The sequence below is a fragment of the Cornus florida genome, unplaced genomic scaffold (assembly GCF_030987335.1).
Source record: "Cornus florida cultivar Cherokee Brave unplaced genomic scaffold, ASM3098733v1 CherokeeBrave_3.0.0_Hap2_Chr01, whole genome shotgun sequence".
Taxonomy (NCBI): domain Eukaryota; kingdom Viridiplantae; phylum Streptophyta; class Magnoliopsida; order Cornales; family Cornaceae; genus Cornus; species Cornus florida.
In genome coordinates, this window is record NW_026775571.1 from 84,976,385 (window position 1) to 84,992,718 (window position 16,334).

Here is a 16,334-nt window from a genome sequence, read left to right on the forward strand (position 1 = left end):
GGAAAAGAAAGAGAGATTCGGTGCATGTATGGGTTGGGTAAATAGTGAAATTAGGTGAACATGAAGGAAGAGCAAAAGGAACAAATTAAGAGCTAGAATATATTAATTGAAGAGTGAATTTGATGAATTGAACATACCAGTGAAGGAGCCCAACACATGGATGAAACGCCCTAAAATAAAGAGAACGTTGCCCAAGGTTTTGCTCTCTGGAATTTTCTATGAATATGCTCCAAATGGTGACTGCCGAGAATAAAAAGGGAACACTAAAGAATGGAGCCGGCTCTCATGTGTATGGAGCCGGCTCTACTTTATATTAGAGGTGGCTCAACAGCAATTGGAGCCAGCTCTCTCACATTTTATGAACTTTCCATGGAACCGGCTCTTCCTTTTGTGGAGCCGGCTCTATTGTTGGCAGTGAGAAATGCCGAGAGCATAGAATTTTAAGAAATTCATAGAGTCGGCTCTTCTTTTTGTGGAGCCGGCTCTATTCTTTGCCGTAGGAAATCCTAGAGCATAGATATTGAGTATTTACATGGAGCCGGCTCTCCCTTGTGTGGAGCCGGCTCTTTCTTTTTATAAAGTCGGTTCTTCTTTGAATAGAGCCGTCTCTACTGCTGCTTGCTTCAGCTCAATACTTTATGCTCTGTGATTATTCCAATTTCCCTTCTGAGCAGACAAAATCTATCCTCTTGGAATGGTTTAGTGAGGATATCAGCCAATTGTTTTTCCGTATTAACAAATATAAATTCAATGTCTCCCTTATAAACATGATCCCTACGAAAATGGTACCTAATTTCTATATGTTTTGTCCTTGAATGCTGAATAGGATTTTTAGAAATGCATATTGCACTTGTATTATCTCACATAATAGGAATATAATCAAAATAGAGTCCAAAATCCTCAAGTTGTTGCTTAATGTAAAGCGTTTAAGCGCAACAACTACCGGCCGCAATATACTCAGCTTCCGTCGTTGATAGAGCTACGGAATTTTGTTTCTTGCAAGACCAAGATGCTAATGATTGTCCCGCTAGTACTTTTTCTATCAACTTTGCATCCTCCAAAATCAGCGTCCGAGTAACCAACAAGGTCAAATGATGTATGTATAGGATACCAAAGTCCCAAGAATGTAGTATAGCTTAAATAACGAAAGATGCTTTTTACGGCGCATAGATGAGATTCTTTAGGACAAGATTGAAAACAAGCACATAAGCATACACTAAACATGATATCCGGTCTACTTGCGGTTAAATATAAGAGATTACCAATCATACCTCTATATTTTTTAATATCCACATTAATTCCCTTTTCATCTTTGTCAAGTTTCAAAGATGAGCTCATTAGAGTATTGGCATGTTTGACTTCCTCCAAGCCAAATTTCTTTAGCAAATCTTTAACATACTCAGATTGGCAAACAAAAATGTCATCAAATGTTTGTTTAATTTGCAACCCTAAGAGAAGGTAAGTTCACCCATCATGCTCATTTCAAATTCATTTTGCATGCTTGAGGCAAACTTTTCACATATCACACTATTGGTTGATCCAAAAATAATATCATCAACGTAAATTTGAATGACCAATAAGTTACTATCAATGGTTTTAGTGAAAAGAGTATTGTCAATTTTTCCTCAAATAAAACCATTAGCAAGTAGAAAACCACTTAATCTTGGAGCTTGTTTCAAAACATACAATGTTTTTGACAACTTGAAAACATGGTTTGGATAATTATAGCTTTCAAAGCCCGGTAGTTGTTCTACATACACTTCTTCTTCAATGAAGCCATTTAAGAAAGCACTTTTTACATCCATTTAATATAACTTAAAGTTCTTATGAAATGCAAATGCAATGAGCATTCTTATAGCTTCAAGTCTAGCTACGGGAGCAAAGGTTTCCTTATAATCAATTCATTCTTCTTGATTATAACCTTGAGCAACAAACCTTACTTTGTTTCTCACAATTATTCCCGATTCGTCCTTTTTATTTCTAAATACCCAGTTTGTGCCAATGACAATTTTATCTTTAGGTCTTGAAACCAATTGCCAAACTTCATTTCTTTCAAATTGGTTAAGTTCTTCTTGTATGGCCAAGAGCCAAGATTCATCATTTTCGGCTTCATGAATATTTTTTTGTTCAAGTTAGGAAACAAAAGCCACATAATTGCAAATATTACTCATTTGAGATCTAGTGCTTACTCCTTTAGATGGATCGCCAATAATTTGATTTATTGGATGATTAGGCGCTTGCTTCCAAGCCTTAGGAAGTGTGTCTTCATGAGAGTGACTTTCTTTTGGATCATCTTTGGAAAGATCTTCAAGAGATGGACCATTTAAATCAAGATTTTCAATGTTTTTTTCAATCTCAATCACATCTTCATTATCATCCAATGAGCATCTAAGAGGGGGTAATGGAGATTCATTTAATACAACATGTATAGATTCCACGACCACTAGTGTTCTTTTGTTAAACACTTTAAATGTTTTGTTACGAAAAGAATATCCTAGGAAAATGCTTTCATCCGATTTAGGTTCAAATTTTCCTAAATTATTTTTGTCATTTAACACGAAACATTTACACCCAAAAAATTTAAAGTATCCAATGTTTGGCTTCCTTTTATTCTAAAGTTCATAAAGAGTCTTATTTAGAAGTTTTCTAATGATGACCCTATTTATGACATAGCATGAGGTACTAACGGCTTCGGCCCATAGAGTTCTAGGAGATTTATGTTCATTCAATATAGTCCTAGCCATTTCTTGGAGAGACATATTCTTCTTTTCAACAACTCCATTTTATTGAGGAGTTCTAGGTGTCAAAAGATTATGATTGTATCTATTTTCATCACAAAATCTTTCTATATCTTGATTATCAAGCTCTCTTCCACTATCACTTCTAATGGTTTTAATCTTACACTATTTTTCGTTCTCGACTCTCTTACAAAATTTGGCAAAGATTGTATAAATCTCATTTTTGTGTGTAAGGAAAAATACCAAAGTGAATCTAGAGTAATCATCAACAATGACAAATGCATAGAGTTTTCCACCAAGACTAGCAATTCTCTCCAGACCGAATAAGTCCATATGAATTAATTCAAGTGGTCTTGTAGTCGTTATGTCCTTTTTCCTTTTAAATGATGACTTGATTTGCTTACCTATTTGGCATGCGCTACAAGTTTTATCTTTAGAAAAATTAAACTTTGGGAGGCCTTTGACTAATTCATTTTTAGATAGTTTTAAAATCAAATCCATGCTAACATGACCTAACCTTCTATGCCACAACCAACTATTTTCATTTAAAGATACAAGACAGTTGACATCTTGATCATGTAATTTACACAAAAGCAAAGTATACACATTTCCATTTCTAAGAGCATGAAATACTTCATTATTATCCTTTTTGACAATGCATTTATCTGATTTAAACAAAACATCATATCCTTTATCACATAGTTGGCCAATACTAAACAAGTTATATTTTAAGCCTTTAACAAGTAAAACGTCATCAATAGATAAGGAAGAGGAGATACATATAGTTTTAATGCCAATGACCTTACCTTTTGAATTGTCACCGAACGTAACACTTCCTCCTTTATGAGGTTTAATGTAGCGAAATTTTGATTGATCTCCTGTCATATGTCTTGAGCATCCACTATCAATCAACCATTTGTCCTTGGATGAATATGGAGACTTCAAACGAACCTACAAAAGGAATTTGAGTAATCTTCTTTTGGTACCCACATTTTCTTGGGTCCATGAGAGTTGGGAAGAGGCATATATATCCCTTTAATAACCCATATTTCTTTTATCATACATGGCATAATAGGACAATGATTGATCTTATGTCCTAACTTTTTACAATAATTGCATTTTGGACTAAAAGAGAAATTTTTAACAAAATAATTGTTCAACGGTTTTCTCTTTTTCAAAAAATAAGAATCTTTATTGTGAGGATCATATACAAGCCCATCCTTAGCATAAGCATTTCTTTGCTTTCCAATTATAAGGCCCAAATTCTCTCTACCTTTTGTAAATTTGGCTAAACTCTCAATTTGATTCTTAATAATAACTTTTAATGATTCATTTTCAGAAATTAAGTCAATTAAGGCCGATTCTTTAACTAATTCTTTTTCCTTTTTCAAAGCTTCATTTACAAGTTGAGATTTTTCAAGGTTTTGAGAGATGATGTACTTTTTTCTTTTAAGACTAGCACATTTTTGAACTAATTTGCCTAATTCATCATGCAATTCTTTAAAAGCATCTAGCAAGTAGTTATGTGCATCAACCAATTCATCATAAGTAGTTATGTGCATTAATCAATTCATCATAAGTAGTTTCCAAATCAAATGAGTCATGATTAGAATTTACCTCATCTTCATTGGTCATGAGACAAAGATTGACCAATTTATTGAGTTCATCGTCACTTTTGAATCCATTTGAATCATCATCCTCCCCTATAGCTCACATGACTTTGCCTTTCTTTTTCCTTTCCTTTTCATTTTTGTAGGCATATCAATCGGATTTGAAATGTCCCGGTTTTCCACAATAAAAACAAGTAGGTGCTTCTCTTTTTCCTTGCTCACTTGATGAACCATTTCTTTTGAAATTGTTACTCTTCTGGTACTTCTTCATTTGAAGGACTTTTCTCGCGGTTTTGGTAATGAGAGTAATTTCTTCTTCTTCTTCATCATTAGGAGCTTTATCAATTGTGACTTCTTTGGTAATAATTTAAAGAGCTATATCCTTCTTTTAAATTTCTTTGTCTTCATCTCTATCATTTATTTTTAGCTCATAAGCCATCAATGAACCAATGAGTTCATCTATGGGGAGCGTGTTGAGGTTTTTGGCCTCTTGGATGGCAGTTTTCTTGGCTTCCCAATTTTTAAGCAAGGACCTAACAATTTTTCTCACATTGTCGGATGATGTATATGAACTTCCAAGAGCCTTCAAAAGATTCACAATGTTAGTAAAACGAGAGTACATTTCACTAATAATTTCTTTGTTGTTCATGGTAAAAAGTTCATATTTATGGACGAGCATATTCATTTTGGATTCCTTAACATGACTAGTACCTACATAGGTAATTTCAAATTTATCCCAAATTTCTTTGGCCGTTTCGCAATCCGAAATTCTATTGAATTCGTCTTTGCTTAAGGCACAATAGAGATTAGTGATAGCCTTGACATTGTATTGTACAAGCCTACGGTCATCGAGGGTCCATTCAATATCGGTTGCTAGAACATTTTCACTATTTACTATTTTGGTTGGAACATGGTCTCCTTATTTGGTGGCTTTCCAAACATCTATATCTAGGCCTCTTAGGAATGCTCTCATTTTGATTCTCCAATAGTTGTAATCATTTTCGTCAAACCAAAGAGGTCTATTGTTATATTGACCTTCTTGATGAAAATTTGTATTTGTCATGATCGTTCTCTAAGATGATTAAATCTTTTTCTAGAGATTAGGCTCTGATACCAATTGTTACCCATTAATTGACTCTAGAGGAGGGGGTGAATAGAGTCAATGGCCAATTTTCACAATTTATTAAATTTATTTCCAACTAACTATTATGCAATAATCAATTGAAATATTCAAGCAATATATAGCACAAGTATAACAGAAATAGAGATAGGAAATTGCAAACAATGACTTGGCGATTTAGCAAGGTTCGGAAACTTCTTCTCCTCAACTCAAGATCCCCCTTGAGACTTTCCAAATTCACTAGAGCTTCTCTTTAATGGTGGAGAGCAAACCTTCAATTTGAAGCATGACCTTGCTTCTCTTCTTTGCTAGGAGAACACCCTTATCCTAGGCTTCTTTTGGGTCATACCAACCCTTACAAGATTGTAGCAAAATTTGTAATTGAAATACAAGATTAAATTTCTCTTAATATAGATGTACAAGTGTAAGTTCACAACTAGAGTAGATAAGAATATAAATGAAGCTCAAGTTCTAGGATGAGAGAATGTAGTGATAAATGAATGTAAGCTCAGAGAAAGAATTTATGGCTATTGAATGCTCTTGAATGCTCTTCTTGAATGTTCTTTTAAGTGGTGTAATATTTCAGCAGACAAGCCCTCTGTATATATAGAAATTCGTAACTCATTATAGCTATTAGAAGTGGTTAGAGGAATTAAATGCAAAAATTGTCGTTGGAATTCAAATCCGTCAGAAGGAGCCGGCTTCTTGTAAAAGTATAGGCAGCTTCAATATGAATGGAGCAGGCTCTACTTCAAATGGAGGCGACTCCATTAAGTGTAGAGCGGGCTCTTCTTCAGGTAGAGGCGGCTCCCAAAAATGGGAGGCGGCTCTTTTCAAGGAAAGATGTTGTACGAACCAAAATTGGCTACTGGAGTGAAAAGAGCCGGCCCTACTCTTCATGAAGGCGGCTCCATTGCAGTGCGAGACTAAGAATGAATTTAACTAAGTCCTGTGCACTTCCTATTATGTGTAGGTTGAGAAAAAATGCATATATGAAGTTTATGAGCAAATTTTAGGCATTTAAAAACTAATTTAGAATGAATATGCATGATCCTATAATTTTAAGCTTCAAAATATATTCAAATATACTTTGACATTAAATCTTAAGCTTTCACCATCCTATCTACCATTTTCTTCATTCTTTGACCATGATCGTTTACGCTTGATGAAGATTTGTTTTCTTTCTTTGAAATGCTTTAATGATCTTTTAAGTCCGAGTTTTTCTTTGATTGGATATGCCTTTGATTTCTTACATCTTTTAAGGTTTCCTTGAATCCATTGCTTGAATGCTTGGAATGGATCTTCTAGCTCAACATTAAGGTTTGAGAATTGATCATCTATACATCACTCAATGAAAATATTAGTACTTAAAACATCATTAATGGTTTGTAATCATCAAAACATTATATTGACCTTTAGATATAATCCTTACGCCAACAAAAGCCTATTCAGATGCTGATTTGGGTGATTCCTTGCCTGATAAAAAGTATATTTCAGGCTGTTGTTATCTTCTTGGCTCCAATATATTCTCTTGGCTTAGCAAGAAGCAAGACCTAGTGTCCCTTTCAACCTCTAAAACTTAGTACATTGCTACCTCTCAAGCTAGTTCTCAACTACTTTGGAATATGACAACTTTTACAGACCTTGGTATTCAATTCTCAAGTCCTCCCAAGCTGTATTGTGACAACCAAAGTACCATTCCTATCAGTAAGAATCCAATTCTCCATTGGAAGAGCAATCACATTGACATCAGGTATCATTTTCTTTTCTTTTTTTTTTTCCTAGTTATCAGGTATCATTTTCTTAGACACAAAGTTCAAAAAGGTCTTATTGATATCACTTATTTTGCCCACTGAAGATCAACTTGCAAATATTATGACCAAACTTCTTCTTTCTCAAATATTTACAGCCCTTAGAGACCTTCTCAAAGTTGTTCCACCACCCTCTTGAGCTTATAATTGTTGGTCCTTATCACCTTTTGACCTTCAATATCAAAAGGGGGAGAAAATGATTGAAATAAGGATAGGTTTTTATCCTTGAATATTGTTTTGTTACTTACATTTATCTGTCTGTTATTGTGGTATCTATATATTTGAGTTGCTGAAACTTCACTACTTAGTTCTTATTTCATTAGTGAGGTTTTAACATTAAAGGCAAAAGGGGGAGATTATTGGTCTTACTCCCTATTTGTGTTTGTCTCTTTAATGTCAAAACTAGGTGTTTTGGGGCTGCCAAGGGCTTATATCATCCTTCAAGGGTGTTATTGTCTTTTACCATCTTGTGGTACAACTTCACAATGGTTTAAGATATTACATTGTAGTTATTTAGCTTGCTAAAGCCAGTTCTATGTTTTAATTGAGGTTCAACATATGAAAATTGGCTACAAAGTTAATAGGGGTACTATGGTCTTTTTACAGTTGTATTATATATTTACACACGTGTTCAGATAACTATATTGTATTGAACAGCTGTTAATTGAGCTACATTGTGATCTACACAATCTCAACAACAGTTTTATGCTGAGAATTATAAGTGGTTGTTTCAAAGGTATTTTGATCTTTCTACTTGAAACTCATGTGTGTGACACGTTGTTGTGGTCCTAGAGTGAAAGTGTATACACTACATTGCATTTCTTAATCATCAAATCTTGGATAAGAATGTTAATACAGCCTTGACATTGTGTGCTATAATTTTTGGTAAGCTAAATGACAAAATAGCTGAATTGGTAAGGGCATTGTGATCTATTCACACAGAGAATGTCAAAATATTCTCTGACCAATGATTGGTTACAGGGGTCAAGTGTATATCCTTCTTGTAGTAGGACTTGTATAGTGAGCTTGAGTATATATATGTTGTTATAGCATTTCTGCATAATTAAGCCTCTTGAAAAACCTTAATTGTAACCTGCATTAAACTTATCTCGAGAGTTTCATATGAACCATCATTTCTAAGGTCCTTGTTGATGATATGAGCCTAAAACCTTTATAGAAATGTCACTGAATTGATCATTGTAGCTATGTTCATCATGAAGTCCAATTGCTGTCAAGTTTTGTTGGTGCAAGGGCTGGTTTGAAGTTTCACTTTAAGCCTAAGGTTGTTATGGTGCTAAGTCAAGGTTGATACAAGTATAGTTTGGCTATTTACATTTGCAGAACACTTATTCTTGGGGTTTACATTGCTACAAATGATTTTTGTATCTCAGACCTGTGATTTGAGCTGTTTTCTGGTTTAGCCGTGTGATTCATATATAGATTGATTATATTTTGTTATACAATGTTTGATCTACATGCTAGCAAGTTTATTTTGATGAATCAAGTTAGGCCGTTGAAGTTGATTTTTGGACAGAACTTTGGTCACCTTTGGTTTTGACCTACCAATACCCTTGTTCTTTCTTGTTGAAGCTATTGTCAAGGCCTTATCAAAATTTTGGGGACAAGAATTTTTATTTTTACCCCTTAAACCCTAGTTTCAGTAGAAGGTAGAGGTTACAGATTGTTGTTTTGAGCTGCACAATCACTCTTATCTTTTGTGTATGATTGAATATTGTTTATATTCACACTTCTTATTGTATTTGGTGAGTTGTGATAGCTTGCAGGGTCCAAGTAAGGGCGCTTAGGACAGGGGGAATACTTGTGAGCACTGTGTTAAGCTAGTGTGTGTGTGTAGAGGCTGTGAAAACTAGTGTTTCAACTTGTACAAGGGTGTGTGCAGAGTGTTAGACAACTGAGTGTGTAGCTACTTACATACAACTAGTGGAGCTTATATTGGCTTAGGCTAAGAACCAATGTTTTTCCCTATTGAGAGGGTTTTCCTTATAAACCTTGTTTTCATTGTATTTACTATCATTTATGATATTTGCTGTGTGGAAGAAGGATTTGAAATTGACCAATTCACCCCCCTTGGTCCAATAAGTCCAGACGGGAATGAAGGGATCGACATCTGGGTGACCAAGTCGTTACAAAGGAATGTTATTCAATAACATTGAAATCCATATAGGAAAGGCAAGGCAATCGCCCAACTTGACGGGCCCAAATAGCGGTTACAAAGCCCTCTGCTCGGACTTGAAAGGGTCGAAACCGAGGCAGAAGAGTCTGTCCTCACGGAGCAATTATTAGAATAAGTGCAGATCAACCTACGTGCACCCGAAAGAATGACAAAGATATGATCAATGCAGACCAATGAAGAAAAGAAAAAGTCGATTGAAGTGCTAACAAAATACCTCAACGTATTTGCTTGGAGTCACATGGACATGCCAGGAGTCAGCCCCACCCTCTCATGCCACTGTCTGAATGTAGATCTGAACTTTAAGCTCGTTCGATAGAGATAAAGAAGATTCGCACCCGAACGGAGCAGGATCATAGCTGAAGAGATTGCTACAAGCCGGGTTCATAAAAGAGATACAATATCCATTATGGTTATCCAATGTGATGGTCGTCCAAAATAAGAATGGGAAATGGAGAGTCTGTATAGATTTCATAAACCTGAACAAAGCTTGTCACAAAGATAACTACCCATTGCCGAAGATTGATCAAATGATGGATGTAACCATAAGATATGAATGCTTAACCTTCCTAAACGCTTACTCCGACTACAACCAGATCCCCATGAATCCAGAAAACGAGGAGGAAACCTCTTTTGTGACAAAACAAAGGACGTACACCTACATGGTCATTCAGTTCAGACTGAAGAATGTCGGGGCTATATACCATAGGCTCATCAACAAAGTGTTTAAGGACTAGATGGGAAAGATAGCAGAAGCTTACATCGATGACATGGTAGTGAAGAGCGAGAAAAAAGAGGACCACCTCATGCACCTGCAGGAGCTTTTCAACACACTACGAAAGCATAATATGAGGTTGAATCCATCCAAGTGTTCATTCGGGGTATGCTCTGGACAGTTCTTGGCCACATTGTCAACAACCGATGTATTGAAGTAAGCCCCACGCAAGCTAAAGCATTGATACAGAACGAAAAGCCAAAGACCTTGAAAAACATCCAGATCCTTACAGGAAGAATAATTGTACTTAGCAAGTTCATCTCAAGGCTATCGAACAGATGTAATCCTTTCTTTGATGCAATCAGGAGTAGGGAGAAACAGACGTGGGGGATTGAACAGCAACAGACACTTTCAAGGTTGAAGGAATATATGCAGAGTTCAACCATCCTTTCATCCCCAAAGAGGGACAAACGCCTGTACCTCTACCTGGCAGTGTTACAATCCGCAACTAGTGTTGTCCTAATCAGAAAGGACAAACGAAACCAATATCCCGTGTTCTACACCAACAAAACAATGACTGACGCCGAGAGAAGATACTCAAAGGCAGAGAGAGTTATATCAACATTGGTACATCCCAAACGGAAGCTCCGACACTATTCTAAGTCGCACCCGATCATTGTCCCTACGACTTATCTAATCAAAGTCATCTTACATAATCCCGATCTGTCTGTTGGAGTCACCAAATGGGCGATTGAGTTGAGTTCCTTTGACATCACGTACGAGCCTCGTACAGCCATAAAGTGTCAAGCAGTAGCTAATTTCCTACTGGAATGCAAGCCAAATGACAAAGAGGAAGTAACAGAGGAACCAAAATGAAAACTTTATGTCGACGGATCATCACATCAGATGGGGGCAAGCGTAGGGGTCAAGATACAGACTCCTGAAGGCACAGGCTTGCACCAAGCAATCAAACTCGAATTTGAAGCCACAAACAATGAGGCGGCATACGAAAAAGCATTGCTAGCAGGATTGAAACTCGCCAAGGAGCTCAAGGTTAAAAGTCTATGCATATTCAGCGACTCGCAATTGATTATGAGACAAGTGTTAGGAGAGTACAGTACAAGGGATAACACAATGGATGCCTATTGATTTATTGTTAAACAAGAAGTAAAAGGATTCGAACATGTTAAGTTCACGTAGATACCCAGGGAATAGAACTTTGAAGCCGATTGGCTCACTTACAATGCGTCGAGCTCAAAAGAAACATTGACAAGGGTAATACCGATAGGCGTATTGCACCAACCGTCCACACCTACAGGGGAATCCAGTCCAAAATCCGACTAGGTGTGTGTAATACCATATGAACCCAGCTAGATCGACCCAATCATGTTATACATGAGGGATGACATGTTGCCCGAATAGAGGGCTGAAGCAAGGAAAATGCGAACTAGTGCAGCAAAGTATGCCATCATTCACAACCAGTTGTATCGAAGGTCCTTCTCAGGCCCTTACTTAAAGTGTGTTACCCCATTAGAAGCCAGAGAGATCGTGCACAGAATCCATGAAGAAGTATGTGGCAATCACACAGAGGGCAGGTTGTTGGCACACAAAGTTATGACTCAAGGCTACTTTTGGCCTCATATGACCCGGAATGCAGAAGAGTATTACAAAAGATGTGATAAGAGTCAAAGTATAGACCATTGATTTACCAACCACCTGAAGAACTGCACGTGATAGCCAACCCTTGGTCATTCGCACAGTGAGGGATGGATGTCGTTGGACCACTGCCGAAAGCGAGATCACAGAACAAATACGTACTTCTAGCTATAGACGACTTCACCAAGTGCGTGGAGGCGGAACCCTATCCTAGTGTGACCCATACACAAGTCAAACGATTCATCTGGAATTATTTATAGATTCGAGGTTCCCAAGTCGATCGTTATGGACACTGGGAAAAATCTGGACAACCGACACGTGAGAAAGCTTTTTGAAGAACATGGGATCAACCAAAAATTGGTTACTGTGAGCCACCAACAAGGTAACAGGCAGGCAGAAATCACAAACAGAATCATCTTCAATTGTATAGTGAAGATGTTATGACAAACGCAACGAATCCAAGTTAAACCAAGAATCACAACAAAAAAATAAACACACCACATAAAGAACACAAATATTTATATGTGGTTCGGCAACAGCCTACATCCACGATTAGGATCCGACGAAAGTTTTCATTGTGTTAAATCGGATATTATAAGTTTTCAGCACCTCACTCTGTTTCTGTACGAATATCAGTCTCTCTACTTTCCCACTCCAAACCCTAAGCGCCCTTATATATCAGGCTACAAAAGACTAATTAGGGTTGATGACCCATGAGCAAAACGGGTCAAAATTTTTCCAAAGCTCATCCAACGAGTCATTTGTTTATAATCGGGTCGTGTTCCAGCACCAAATTCGAGCCACAATATCACAGAATAAACTAGAGGATAAAAAAGGGAATGGCTAGATGAACTCCCAAACATCCTATGGGCTTACCGAATGACACCCAGGAGATCGACAAGAGAAAACCCGTTCGCTATGGCCTACGGGACAAAGGTCGTCATCCTGACCGAGCAAGCAATACCCACTGCTGGCATGGGATAAAGAGGAGAACGACAAAATGCTCGAATTCAACCTTAACTTGATAGAGGAGAAATAAGAGCTAGCAGCAATCAAACTTGCCTCGTATTAACAAGCACTGATAAATAACCATAGCAGAAAGGTCAGGCACCAAGACTTCAATAAAGGAGACTTGGTCCTAAAAAGGAAAGTGGGAATCATCTCAAAAAGAAACCCCCATGAGAAGGATCATACAGGATTGCGGAAGTTGTAGGAAAAGGGGCATAGCATACAGACTCGAAACACTCAATGGAAGGCAAGTAGACAAACCTTAGAATGCAACCTACTCAGAAAGGTACTACTAGTGAAACGAACAAGAAGGCCCTGAGCCACTATTTTTCTGCCTTTCATTTTCATTTTTCCTTACTTCCTAAGCAATAATAATGTAGTGACGACAGTATTAGCCAATGAAAGGCCCAATAGCCAATTGATGATCTCAGTAAATCACTTTAGCACAATACCTTTCACAAAGTAAATATTCTGATCCAATAACACGAAAATGTCAATGGCAAATGGCACTGCAGGCCGATCGCCAAACACTTAGAAAAATTCATAAAAGTCAATGGCAGTGGCGCTATTTGCCAATCACCAAACACTTAAGTGTCAGTGAAAAATGGCACTACAGACCGATAGCCAAACACTCAGAAAATTTCACAAAAGTCAGTTGCAAGTGGCGTTATTTGCCGATCGCCAAGTGTTTAAGTGTCAGTGGCAAATGGCACTACAAGCTAATCGCCAAACACTTAGAAAATTCATAAAAGTCAATGGAAAGTGGCGTTATTTGCCGATCGCCAAGCACTTAAGTGTCAGTGGCAAATGGCACTACAGGCCGATCGTCAAATACTTAGAAAAATTCATAAAGTCAGTGGCAAATGGCACTATTTGCTAATCGTCAAACACTTAAGTGAAAGTAGCAAGTGGCCTGACTAGCCGATCGCCAAACACTTGAAAAAAATTTCCAAACAAAAAAAAAAAAAAAAATGTAAAAGTGGCAAATTGCCCAACTAACCGATTGCCAAACACTTAAAAAAAAATTCCTAAAAGCAAAAAGTGAAAGTGGCAAGTGGCCCGACTGGCCGAGCGCTAAACACTTAGAAATTTTTTAGTTTGAAACGCGAAACAAAAAGGAAATGAAATAAACTCAATTGTAATAGGCAGAAAGATCTTCATTAATATCAAAGTACACAATGAAAGTGTTCCATTACAATGCAAAATAGATGACAAAAAAGAAAAGTCAGCTCCCTATGCCTCTTCCTCAACATTCTCTCCATGAAGAGAGGAATCCAACTCAATAACTCCTTCCTGGTTGGAATCAACAGTGACAGTAACTGAGGTAGGGGCACCCTTTATCCAATAAGGGATGAGGTAGAGTCAAAGAGCCCGCCACGGATGCAACCACTTGTTTGCACTCACCAAAGACCCCTTCAACCTCATCAGGATAGGGATCCTTGTAAGAGCTGGGGGGATCAATCTTCAAGTCAGCATCACAATCCTTGGGACCACCATATCCCCTATTGGGGTCGGTCAAATTGGAGTGATCCATGAAGCCATCTCTATAACTATTGGCATATCGAATGGCTCCAATCCGAGAAAACCGTTTGTGCATAGCTTTCTTCTCGTCCTCCACTCTGCTAAAAAGCTCAAAGAGATGAGCCCTCTCACCAGCCAGATCATCATTCTTTTACTCCAAAGCAAGCCGAGCCCCTCGTTCGGCCTCCAACTGGCCAACTAACTCAATATGCTCACTCTCAGCCGCAGCACTTTTCTCTTCTGCTGCCTGATCCCGGGAGTTGACGTTCTTCAAGTCTTCTTCATTCTTTTTTAATTTTAGCATAGAGTGTAATCCTCCTATCACCCTGCTCAATCGTTCTCTCTATGGTAGCGATCCCGAACAGAGTCTGTAATCCCAAGAGAGGAATCTAAGAGGTTAAGTGAATACACCATGAATAAATTCTTAAAAAAAAATAGTAAAGAAAAAAAAAACAAGGAAATAAAAGGCATACCTCAACAACACTTAGAGGAACTCGGCTAAACATCTCATTTCTGCTGACTCGGGCCTGGACCTCCAAGTCCTTGGGGGTCCACAAGTTCTTGTAATAGGCCAAAGCAGTAGGCTTATCCTTGAACATGGTGTCCTCCATGGACACCACAGACCCATCATCCTTGACGAACAGATGCCTCTAGGGGGTAAGGGGTAGAGGAAGATCCAGTGGCATTAACAATCAGAGTGGACTCAGTCGAACAAGAACCCCATATCACCACTGCCTGGTTCCCCGGGAAGGACCCACCATTCGCCTCAAAGCAAGAGACGCATCATCCTCCTCATCTCGTTCGTTCAGTCTCTTCTCCCGAGCTCTATCCGAGGCAAAGGGGGACAACTAAGTAACAGGGACAGGAAGGGGTCCGTTTGGGTCTGTAGACCCCTAGATGTCTAATCGGCGGCCTGGGCATTCCTCCTTGACCTCCCAAGGGATGTGTGTCATATATCTGGAAAGCTTCAAAAACAATGCCCCTCAAAGCCTCTTCAGTCTGAAAGGAAGGAGTCGATGGGATATTGTTCTAAATGACGCTCTCTAAAAGTATGAACCTCGTTCTGCAAAGCTCAAAATCAAAAAAATATACAGAAACCCCCAAATGGTGAGCAAGAAAGCCACAGAAACGAGGAAGGCAAACATGACATATGCACTCGTACTTATGGTTCTTATAAGAAGAATAAGGGGGTAAAGTGCAAGCCCCAAATTGCCTAGAAATGGGGAACCTAGCGAACACTTGAGACTTCCAATTACCCCTAACGACAATAAGGTGTTTCTTCCAATTCTTGTCCGAATCAGGGTTGCCGATGCAAATTTTTCAATCAGGAATAGGATGAAAATGGTACCAGCACCCGTCTTGCTAATCTTAACTACTTTGTAATAGAAAAGAAGGTCAACTATGTCTAAATTTAACTCCTTAGTTTGGTTCAAAAGGATCAAGGTGAATACGATTCTGTAAAAGTTAGGGTTAACTTGCAAAAGTGGAAAGCCCCAATTTGTTCAAAATGACATGGAAGATTGGATGAAATGGAAACATAACTACACAAAGTTGAGATGCGGTGAAAAGAATACCATTGTCGGCAAGGCCTCTACATACACTAGCACCCTGCATATCAAAATAATGCCGAGTAAAGACATCGTCGGGGATGTTACAACGGACACGAAGTGCGTCAAGGTCAAGGACCATGTTGAAGAAAAAGAATAAAGTAATGGATATTACAGAGAGAAAAGGGGTGAAAAAATAAACTGGCCTCACAAGATAGAGAAGTCTCCAAAAACAAAAGAAGTTGTTCCCCGGAAACGATTGAGATACACTATCCCACGCCAGAAAAGGAACTGTGAAGAGGATGAAAGTTTTAGTGAAAAGTAAAAAAATAAAAAAAAATAAAAATAGGCATGTAACTAAAGTCAAGTTTCTAAAGCTATCAGGAATACAGATCGAAAAGACACACCCGTCAGCGC